This window comes from Nicotiana tabacum, chromosome 24 (assembly GCF_000715075.1).
Source record: "Nicotiana tabacum cultivar K326 chromosome 24, ASM71507v2, whole genome shotgun sequence".
Taxonomy (NCBI): Eukaryota; Viridiplantae; Streptophyta; class Magnoliopsida; order Solanales; family Solanaceae; genus Nicotiana; species Nicotiana tabacum.
Window position 1 is genome coordinate 29121444 of NC_134103.1, and position 12045 is coordinate 29133488.

General features: G+C 36.7%; 1 pseudogene; it reads right to left on the reverse strand.

Moving 5' to 3' along the window:
* Positions 1 to 1765: 1765 nt before the first annotated feature.
* LOC107831374 (potassium transporter 6-like) lies at positions 1766 to 11502 on the reverse strand (annotated as a pseudogene).
* Between the last annotated feature and the right edge of the window lie 543 nt (positions 11503 to 12045).

A 12045-nucleotide genomic window follows, 5' to 3' on the forward strand; every position in this document is an offset into this window, starting at 1 on the left:
AACTGCATGGAAAAAGTTCTATCCTTGTTTTCTAAACAATATGGGAACTGAAAAAGATCAAATAGTTTATAAGAATATGGGTTGTCAATGGTAGATATCTCTCAATCTCAATCAATCATGGTAAAATGTTACTGAACTTTTCTTCTATTCACAAAAAAACTACAAACACATGTACAACATTCATTGTTTGTTTTTTCCCGTATGCTAAAAATCATACATTGTAAGCCATTCCTACCTCTAAAGTAGAAGCATGGGGTACACTTAATGTGTATGTAGTATGGCTGGCCAACGGGACGGGACGGGACAAACGGGACGAAACGGTAGGCCCAACGTCCCACTAACAAACGGGATGGGACGGAACGGGACTGGTTCGCGGGCCTTAAGTGCCGTTTTAAAAAAAAGAATTATTTAAGCATCAAGTTTGGCAACTATTTTTTTGACAATGACTAAGTTTTTAAAGTTTGCAACTGACTAATTTTTTTGACTTATTTAATAAACTTAAAAATTAAACGGAAATTAGGAAACTATGTAAAGAATTATAAAATATTAAAACAAAAGACTTGTAATGAAATATTCTAGTAATTATAAATTTATAATAGAGTTATAATTTATTTAATATAATTTCAAGCCATTAAGTAATTAAGTAAGAGTGTAAGACAATTCATAAAAAAAATTCAACGCTTAGAGCCTTTTATTTTATTAATAGAACTTTCAAATCTCACATACAAATATAATTCTACGCAGCCTCTTAGTAGCCAATTACAAATTATCATACTAATATATGTAAGCTCATATATAACTTCGTTGTAACTTATCAATAATTTCTCTCGGGCATTGTTCTGGAATTGACAATGTTGATTGATGTTCCATGAGTTCCATGTCGTCATCGCTCCCAGTGCTAAGTATCTCATTGTATTCTTCTTGTTCCCTAGTGGTTAATTTTTCAAAACCAAGATTTCTTCTTTCTGAATTAATCCAATCTCTAAATAATACAGAAATCTCTAGGCTGTCCTCCGCTAATGAATGTCTATGATCTCCGATTTGAAACCTTGCCGCGCTAAAAGCACTCTCCAATGCTACTGATGATGCTTGAATAGGAAGGATATCTCTGGCCATTATTGAAAGTGTTGGAAAAGCCTTGCCACGCTCCCTCCACTATGCCAAAAGTTGTTCGTTGCCTTCTTCGTCTTTAATACTTTCCAATCCTTGATTAAGATAAGAATCAAGTTCATCATCAATAGAGGAATCAAAACCTGTTATATCATTCATATCTTCCCATAGAACTTTACTCTAGACTTAATAGTAGAAGGAGCAGTTTCACCACATGTTGTTTCCATAGATTTATATTTATCAAACATTGATCTAGCATAAGAATATATGTTAGCTTGGCGGTCTTCGAGATATGGTTGTTTATTTTCTTGAATTGCTAAATTCTCATAAATTTTACGAACAAGTCCCTTTGCACCTCTTAATTTTAAAATGGGTTAAGTGTAGTAGAAATTAAATAAACTTGGGGAATAGGGAAAAAATACTTTTTAAATTTTGCAATCATTTCATTAATGGTCGGTGCATAAGTTGGATTAGTTTTATACTTACCAAATACAACAGAAATTCCACAAATATACCATAATATTTGTGTAATAGTAGGATAATATATATCAGAAAATTATTTTGTAGCATAATAAATGAAACTTATCACTTGATTGTGAGAAAATTAAGAGAATAATATAGATAGAATGTAAGAGATTTGAGAGAGAATGATTGATTTTTGTGGAAAAAAATGAAGAAGGATGGGGGTATTTATAGTAGAAAATAGGACCAAAGTGTAATTTAATAAACTTAGGGATTATATTAAAAATTTTGGGGGGGAGGGGGGTTGGGTGGTGGGGGCCAAAGATGGCCGTTGGGAACGACTATTTTTGCAATTGAAGCCGTTGCCCAACGACTATAATTCAAAAAAAAAAAATGACGCGGGACAAGCGGGACCAGACGGGACGAAACGGGACGAAATGGCCATCCCGTCCCATCCTGTGTCCCGTTTAACATGGCCCCATCCCGTTTAGAATTAAGTGGGACGGGACGGGACGGCCTGTCCCGTTGGACAGCCTTAGCATGTAGGTGGTCTAATATTCCTTCTCAAAAAGTCATATCCAAAATTTATAACTATTTTCTTAAATAAGCTAATCCTTGTTTGGCTCTTACATAGGAATGTCCCAATATGTAAGTTATGCCAGCTTCCCTTGCTTCCATTAGTTCGCGCAACTCCTCCTGTGCACCTCTATCAATCTTGGGAGATTCCGGTATGACAAACCTCACCCTTTTCTTAGGCTTGGTTACGCGTGGAGAAAGTATTTCTTTACGCTCTGATGGTCCAACTAATTCAGCATTTACATCCTCATCCTTGCAAAATTGAACTCCTGATAAATGAGTTGAAGGGGTTCCAACAACGGTGAGGTCCTCGAAAGTCGAAATCCTTTCTAAGATCCTCACCGTTAACATTCAACCCTGTCCTTCCTGTCCGTATAAACTCTGCTATGCTACATACAAGATCATTCTCAAATTCTGAATCATCCTTGTGAGCATCGCGATAACCATATCTGACAATGCACCTGTACATGCGGTACTCTCTTGGGCCAATGTGTCCAACCAGGAAACGCTCCTCATGTTTAACATGAGGAACTGGGACAGATTTGACACAAAGGAAAACTAAGACCTGGTAGAATGCCGGAAGATTGGTAACAAAGTGTGAGAAGATAGCTGGGATTCCAGATACAAGCTCCGTGTGTATGAGGCCAATGCCACGAACCCGTACAATGCCTAGACTGGGACCAAGACCGAGTAGCCACTCAACAGAGACCTTATTTTGGACATCAAATTCGTACTTCTTTAAAGAGCCGTAGTGCCAAATGCACATTACTATCATGAAAGTAAAAGCCATTGCAATAGGCACCCATGCTCCTTCCAAAAATTTAATCAGAGAAGCAGAGAAATATAAGGCCTCAATCATCCCAACGAATATAACAAAGCAAAGTGCAAGGAGGACACTCTTGCGCCAGCACAAAACAATCACCAACGACATCAAGCAAGTCGTAACCAACATGACAGTTATGACTGCCAAACTTGATACAAAGCAAAATTAGGGATGAGGATTAGTAATGAAATATTATTCAGCATGTCTTTTCAACTATGAGATCCTCATATCCACAGTGCAAATAAGTGCGAAATAAATTTCAAAAGAATACAAATATTCATGCAGGTGAAAGAGAAAAAATACAGAGAAAGCACGGGAAATTGAACATGAAAATGTCCCTCCTCGTGCATGGAAAATTGTAACTGGGAATATAAAATTGAGCAGTCAATCTAGATTGATTCTCTGGAACTCGAATAAAGGCATTTTAAGTTTAACACTATATCCAGAAAGAATAAATGATCTAGACTAATCAAAACTTTACTTTCCCTTATTCATATCATTACATTCATACCTGAAGCATTGCCCATCCTTTTGGTGTCTCTAAAGCCAATAGTAACAGCCAAGCATAGTAGCATTAAGGTCCAATTTATCTCTGGAATATATATCTGTCCATGAATTTTAGATGATGTATTCACTATTTTGACTCGAGGAAAGCAACCCAGCGAGGAGCATTGTTTAATAATTGAAAAGGTTCCAGTGATGATGGCTTGGCTCCCCACCACGGCAGCAAGTATAGCAATCACCAGAACCGGCAACCTTAGTTTCTCTGGAACAAATAATTGAGACGTCCTTCATCAGCTCAATTTCCTTCTAGCTTTATTCTTTTCCCCGTAAAAGCAACTAGGAAAATACATACCTGGTACAGAAACATATAAGCCTATTCGATAGCTTTCATTTTCAATAACATGATGCTGTGAAAGATAAGCAGCTTGTCCCATATATGCAAGAATCAGTGATGGATAAACCATGAAGGTAAAAGTAATCTGCAAAAGGGAAATTAGTTTCTTAGACAATGTTATATCTCACAAGCCGCGCTATATGCAAACAATAAGCTGTGTTCAGCTTTCTCTTTTTCTATAGCTAAAAGGAGAAGCTCCAAGAGCTGTAGCACCTCAAAACAATTCTAACCAACCTTTAGTTCATCTCTATCCCTCTCCTGATTAGACATTCTCATCAGATTGTAATCACATCCATTTAGTCAAATGGAATCTGAAAGTTGGCTAAATTCTTCACTCATAGAAAGCAAAACAAAGGGGCCAGTCTTGGTCGTGCAGGGGCAACCCGATTCGGATGCCACGAAAATTTAGAAAGGGTGATACTGATAATAGAATGTCAACATGCAAAGCGGTAATAAATCCCATGGAAATTGAATGGGCAAACTTAGAATCACCCCCTGGTCACAAACGCTGCTCAAAGCTTTTCTGTTGGGGGTACTAACGGCATTGCCTATATTTTAGCTGAATTGTTTAACCGTCTAATCCTAAAGCTTAAACTATTGGAAAGGTTCCGTTTTTATTATTTATTTTAGGTCTCCAACACATTCCTTATGTGCGGGCCTGATTCTTTTTCTAAGGCTAGGCACATGAAAATATTTTCCGAGGGGTCGTGTTGAGAGTTGAACTTGAAACTACAACCATCTCATGTAAAAGTTTAAGCTATTAGAGATGGCCTGCTTTATTATAAAATAACTTTAGCCACCTCTGATTAACAATACTCAAACTTCTACTTATTTCAGCGCACCTAAGAGACTAAATTCAAACAAAGGAAAAAAGTGGACCATTGTCACACTTATGGCTTCTCATTTTTGCTTATACTGTATCAAATATGCACCCTGTTATTTAGCAATTAGTTAGATATCTACCTGTATTGACAACTGGGAGAAGTGTCCTAGATCAGCAAACATTGCTTCAGAACCTGAAAGAGTATATTTGTGTATTTAGTGATCATAAAGCAACTGACAACTATATCTTGCCTGCTATGCACAGGAGGATCCCTCCCAAGGACATCCAGCCTCCTCTTTGAGTTTTTTTCAGGAATTTGTACATGTAATATGGAGACAGTGCTCGATACACATGACGGTCCCATTGTACTATATTATATACACCAATAGCACTGATACACACAAGCCATGTTATGACAACAGGTGCAAACAAAAATCCAACCCTGTGGGTGCCATAATGCTGAAGGGAAAACAAGGCTATCAGTATGACACAAGTAAGTGGAACTTCTACATCTGCAAATGACATATTTTACAAGGATAACATGTCATTTTGAGCATAGGAATTAAATACTATTTTGAATGATTTAGACGATTTTAAATAAAATAAACAAATCAAATAAAAGGAAAGAAAACAACAGAGTAAAGTAAGCTTAATTTCCTTAATCAAAAGCTGAGTCTCGAGCTAAATATCACTCAAATGGTAGGAAGAGAATTCTAGATGCTCCTTCATGATTAAGTAGGCTGTAAACCTATTGGAATGGACATTTTAAGCTATGAGGATCTTGAAAGTAATGCGAGAACGAATGATTTGGCCTAAGACTATCCATGACCTGGTTAGATAACCAGCAATTAGCATAGAAGTGATTGACAAGTAGGGCAGATATTTGTTCCTCATTTATATTTGTTATTGTGGGGAAGTTGGACTGCATTTATGTATTCTAGAAAATGAGACTGCTGCCTGGTCAAGCGGAGAAAGCTAATCTGCTATCAAACCAATTGGCCAAAACTTTTTTTTAACACTTTTAACCATCTGGTATACAGAACCATTGGCCTGACTAATCCAGATTCGCGCCGCATAGAGCCCACTTAAGGGGATGCTCGCCCTATGAAGAACTTCTCCAATCCCAGGATTCGAAGCCGAGACCTCTGGTTAAGGGTGGTGGGATGTGTTTCTTACCTGAAGAAGAAGGGTTTAAATGTTAGGTGGTCTTAATGACTTCCTATCCCCCATCCTGAAATTCCATGTGGACATGAAATTAATGGGACTACACACTCACATGCTCAAGTGGTTTGGTGGAAAGGTTACCATAAAATAGTGGCAATACTATTGTGGTTCTAAAAAATATTGGACAGTGGCGATAATATTGCGCATCTGAGGATATTTCTGGTCATACTCTGCCAACATCTATTTATTGCTCCTAACTTATGAAAAGAATCAACTGGTTGCTCCTAAATACATTCGCTCTCCTTTGGAATCACAGAATAATCTGGATAGACTTGTGCTTGGAGAATATACAGGACGCCGAAAGGAATAAACTAAAATCAAATATTGATTGGCTGATCATTTTGCACTTACATCTATGCTTGCATATTTGAACTTATACTGGTGAATCGGATGCTCCTCCTTAATCGAGAGTCATGCCTTTTGACTGCATTTGCTCCCATCAGATGGAATTGATCATCAACGGACATGTTAATTAGCATATAAGATCACCACGGGTTTCAAGAAGTTGGGAATCTGTTTGAGTCCATATATGACTTCAAAACATGCACTATGGAAAAGTACTAGTGCTTTATAATCTTTATTTTTTTTTGTTTTTTGATAATGGTAACAAATTTTATAAAAGTGTAAAATATTTACAAGAGATTGTGTGAGCCACATTCAGACCCCAAGATATCTGAGACTGTGTAGCCTATTCTGTTCGATTACATTTTTTCTGGCAAATCTAGTAAAGAGTGTACATCCTCCCTATAGCTCTCTTTGCACCAAAAATGAAATAACAAAAAACAATTAAGCTTAATTTTCTGGTAAGAGCTAGGCCTATTTTCAAAAACTCTGGCATTCCTTTCCTTCCATATGACCCACCAGATGCAAGCAAGAACTACTTTCCACCATTTCTTCTGTTTAATATTTGCACCTCCATTGTTCCAGCTACTTAGAAGAGATGTAGTGTTATTGGGCATTGTCCATGAGATTCCAGCCAAATTAAGATAGAAATGCCAAAGTTGAGTAGTGACTGGACAGTGTATAAAGAGATGGGATGCTGACTCCCCATCTTTGCCACAAAGACTACACCTAGCTTGTAGCTGAATTCCTCTCCTAATAAGATTATCCTGGGTTAGAACAGCTTCCCTTGCTACTAACCATGTGAAGCATAAGACTTTTTTGGGCACCCTGACCCTCCAAATTTGTTTCCATGGCCATCCTTGAGTAGGATTTGCAATAGTGTTGATGAAATGATAAGCAATTTTCACTGAAAATGCTCCTGATTTGTGACTCTTCCACATTAAAACATCTTCCTCTTCTGTGAGACCTTGGAAGGCTTCTAAGGTCTCCCATAATTCTGCTACACTTTGCAACTCCCAGTCATTTAAGTTCCTTCTGAAAACAATGTTCCACCCATGTGTGGATTTTGCTTCTGCTACTGAAATTCTTGGGTTCGCAGCAATGTTATAAGTCTGGAAACTGATCATTCAGAGGAGTGTGCCCAAACCATGTGTCACACCAGAAGAGAACTACTCTTCCATTTTCAACCTTGATACTAGAATGATTAGCAATGAACCTTCATTGTCCCCTAATTGTTTTCCATACACAAGACTCCATATGGGGATGATACTGGTTTGGTGCACCAAGGTCCTCCATGGCCATACTTCTCTTGTATCACCGTTCTCCATAAAACTGTTTCCTCCAAATTATACCGCCATAACCATTTTGCAAGGAGACTGTTGTTCTGTGCCTTTAGGTTTCTAATACCTAAACCACCTGCCTAGAGATTTCACTGGATTTGTTACATTTGTGATAAAAGATTAGATAAAACTTACATTTGTGATGTTCTTTTCCAATAGCAAGTTCAATGCCAGAAACTGCTGAGAAAACTGCATAAAAGTCCACAAAAGTAAATGCTGTCAGAAACTAACAAACACCATAAATTCCAAACTCTTAGTCAACCAGTCAACCCATGCCACAATCCCAAGTCAGTTGAAGCCAAAGCCAGTTATATAAATCATTTATACGTTCTACTGAGGTCCAATTCATGTCAATATTAACTAAAATTGGGGATTCTCTAAATCTAATACTTATCCCAATACCGGCTAGCTGGTTTAATCCTAAGTGATCGATATCTCCTATACAGATCCCTTGCTTCTATTGAGCTCTTTTCCTAACCAAAAATAACAACAATATGTGTTTGTAGAACCCATGGGGCTATTTTGCCGAGCTCCTTCGAGAGAGATACCTCGCGCCCCAAGGTATTCTCTACCTACCCAGCTGCATAGGTAGAGAATATTTACTTCCATAATCTCATCAGGTTTTTCTTACTTGCAATAACTCAGGATTTAATCTTAAATCTTTGGACAGTAAAAATAATCATATCGAAGGAATTGGCCATTCAATCTTATGAACTACAAAAAAAAAAAAACATTGGCATACCTGAAAGAGCAGGTGTGAGGATACCATCTCCAATAACCATACAAGCTCCAAGTAAAGCCAATACAAGCAGAAATCTCTGTAACACTCTATACCTCTCAAGAGTTGACTTAAGTGTGGCTCCAAAAGTAGTTGGGGCAGGACTAATTATATCCTTCTTATAACTTAATAACTCTTCATCAGCTAACTGACAACTGGGCAATGAATTAACCTTATCATGTCTACAAAGGAGTGAATACAAAGCAAAAGTTCCACCTTCACCATTATCATCAGCTCTAAGTACAATGAACACATACTTCAAAAGTGGAACCAAAGTCAATGTCCAAAACACAAATGATAAAACCCCATATATTTCTTCATTACTCTCTGAATGTGTAATATCTTCAACAAAAGTACTCTTATAAACATATAAAGGTGATGTACTCAAATCCCCATATACAACTCCTAAACTCTGATAAGCCAATGTCAAGATTGTCCAAGATTCTTTCTGCAAACCCAAAAATTAATAAAATGATAATTAATTCTCATTAAGATTGATCTAAATATCTAAAACTAGCTAAAGAACTAAACTTTTTAACATTTACCTTGGTTCAATTCTGAGTAACCCTGTTTCAAGATCCATAGCAGGTGCTTTTTAAAACCACAAAGATTCCATTTTTGCAGCAAATTCAAGAATTTAAACCAAAGAACAGAACTTTCAAGATTATTGGGAAAATAAGATTCATATAATGGAGAAAAATGACAGTGGTAGCTGTAGAAGTAGAGTTGAGCGTGGTGGGGTGGTGGGGGTAGGGGGAGTTTAACAATGTCAATATGGCAAAATGCAGTTGAACAGCTCAAAGAGAAAAATTTTAACACGAAAAGCCACAGAGATATTGGTCTAAACAAACGATAAAGAAAGGTAATAAAACTTGGAGTCAGAGCATAAGAGTAAGAAAATATTTTGGTCATCACACACACTAGAACAAATTTAGGAAGAGTTATTTTAAAAGATACATTATTTATTTATATGATTTCTTCTTTCTTTATTTCTGAGATAAAAGAAAGGAAACAATATATAGATATAGTTATGTATTATGTGTACGTTTCCTTTTCAATTGGCCCTGGGGGGAGTTGAAAGCTGGCGGTTTCTGCGAGGGTGAGCTTCTGATAGTTTGCCTACTTGTTTTTTTTTCTTTCTTTTTAATTTTTTTAAATTATTATTATATTATTATTATATTTTCAAGAGTTTAACTTATATATAATTGTTATCTTAAGAATAAAGCAGGTACGTGCTACAGAGGAAATTTAAACCGAATACTATTAATTAGCGGTGAGCATGTTAGGTTTCACAATTGTGAAACTAGATTTTGGTTGTGATTTCTTGACCATTGAGTTATCTTAGATTACATATGCTCTTATATATAGTAGAAGACAAGTGATAATATTTATTGTTTTTTTTCCATTTTTATAAACTTGTTTTCATTGTGTTTTTGTAATTTTCTTGAGTGGTAATTCATGCATTTAACATGAATTCTGATGTAAGCTTAGTTGACTTTAGTAGTTCGTGAAAGTGAAACGTTTTACCATTTACTCTCTCCGATCCACTTTAAGTAATTTTTTAATATTTTTTTGTGGTCCATAATATTTAATTTTTTCAAATATCAAGAAATAATTATCTTCTTTTTTCTAATGTTACCCTGGAGTAAAGACTCTATGAGTATTTATTGTATTTTTAATGAATAAATTAAGATTAATATGGTCACTTACATTGTTAGTTAATGCTAAAAGATGAATTCCATAATATGTGTAAAAATAATAAAATAATTGCTTAAAATGGACAGGAGGGAGTGCTAATTTCTAGCTACTCCTATATGATTTATGGTAGTGCTTAATTATAATAAATGCACAAATTGAAAGAAAAGTAGATTTTGATTATAACGTACATTACAATAAATAGGGGTCTATCTATATGACTATATTCATTGATGTTACTGATTAAGTGATAAATCACATGCAATGAACTCTCTTTTTCTTTCTTTTTATTTAATTTTAATACCTTTTTCTCCTACTTCTTTTTCATCTTTTCCTTTCTTTCCATTGTTTCCACGTTTCTACTTTTATTACTATCTTTCCCCCGTAAACTTTTTTGAATTTATTCATGAAATATCATTCACCAGAAAAGACGTGTAATTCTATACTTATTTTACTTGAAGTATTGGAGATCAAAACTTAACTAGACCATTGTTTACTCGAAAAACGGATAGAGTTGAATTTATACGTAGTTCTAAGGGTACGTGGTATAACTTGACACAAATCGTAAAAGTGAGTAGAAATGTCGAATATTGACCGTAAAAAATGAAATACAAACAAAGTTGAAAGGAGAATGATTTATGAATAAGCAAGATGAATCAATATATAAAACTCAAAAGAATAATCTCTCAGAATGGGAGTATATCAACAATATCCGAGTTATAGTATATGAATGACTTAATGGATGGATCCTTACAGAAATATAGTCATCCCTCTTATAGTGGAGGGATCATACTTTGGATATAATTAAAAATACACAGTGGGGAACCCATGATAAATTAACTTTTTCCTAATTCCCGCCGAGATTCTCTCCCTTAGTGCGGTTGTAACGACTTTTGTCTATGAGCTCGATTTTGATCGGACTTGATATCGATCGATCTCCAAATTCAGAGCTCGATATTGACTCGAGCTAGATATTGATTTGGGGCCCGGTATTGATTCGAGCTCGGTATTGGTCAGTCTCTGGCTCTTAAGCTCGATAACACCGCTTCGCATCAGAGTTCGATTTGGACTCGAGCTTGGTAATGACTTCGAGCTCGGTATTTGATCGATCCCTGAAACTCGAAGCTCGGTAACCTGGTTTCAGATCTCATCTCGATATTATGAAGACGCTCTTTGGTCCATTAAGTTCCCATCTTGACCAATCGTACGAAGGTCGAATCCGATTTTGACCTTATATAGATAGTCCCCTCGTTTCTCGGGAAGGATGCGGCGAGAAACGACATGATTTTCTAACGGCACGATTAGATATACACTAACGTTTGCATCGAGCCCGACCATGACGTACGTGATAACTGTCCCGTCGGCTCAGTTTACCAAGGCATTAAATGTGTGTCAAGCGATGGTCGGCCACTGCTGATATTGAACCGCCATTGCCCAATCTATAAATAGTCCCTCTTTTCACTATTTTTCACTATCCATCATTCCTTTTGGAGGATAGTGATTCTTCTTCGATTTTTTTCGAGCAAGATCGAGGGGCGTATCTTCACCCTCGATAATCTTATGCGCCTTTATAGTCCCCGACTTTGCCGAGGAGGGTTAATCAAGCTTGCTCGCCGAGCAACCAAAGCACTATTCTCGAGCATAGATGAGACTCGAGATCGGGGTTGGATAGGCTATTTTGTTCGAATCAAAACCTCGGATCTGATCCCTGCCGATGACTTGCCATTTCCTGAGAAATGGAATATGAACCGTGAGTAAACGTTTCTCTTTACCCGTTTTGATTTTGTGATTGCCTTTCATTTTGTTGATCCATTTTTCTTTTCTTGTCACAGCCGTAGCTTGGATGCCGGAACCGATTCTAGATCTTAAACAATGGGTTTAAGGTCTGGTGTTGTAGAGACCGTACTCCGAGCGTGCTTGGGTTGAATTATCAAAGGGTCGACGGGAGGCCCGTAGTCATGGTAAGTCTCTTTC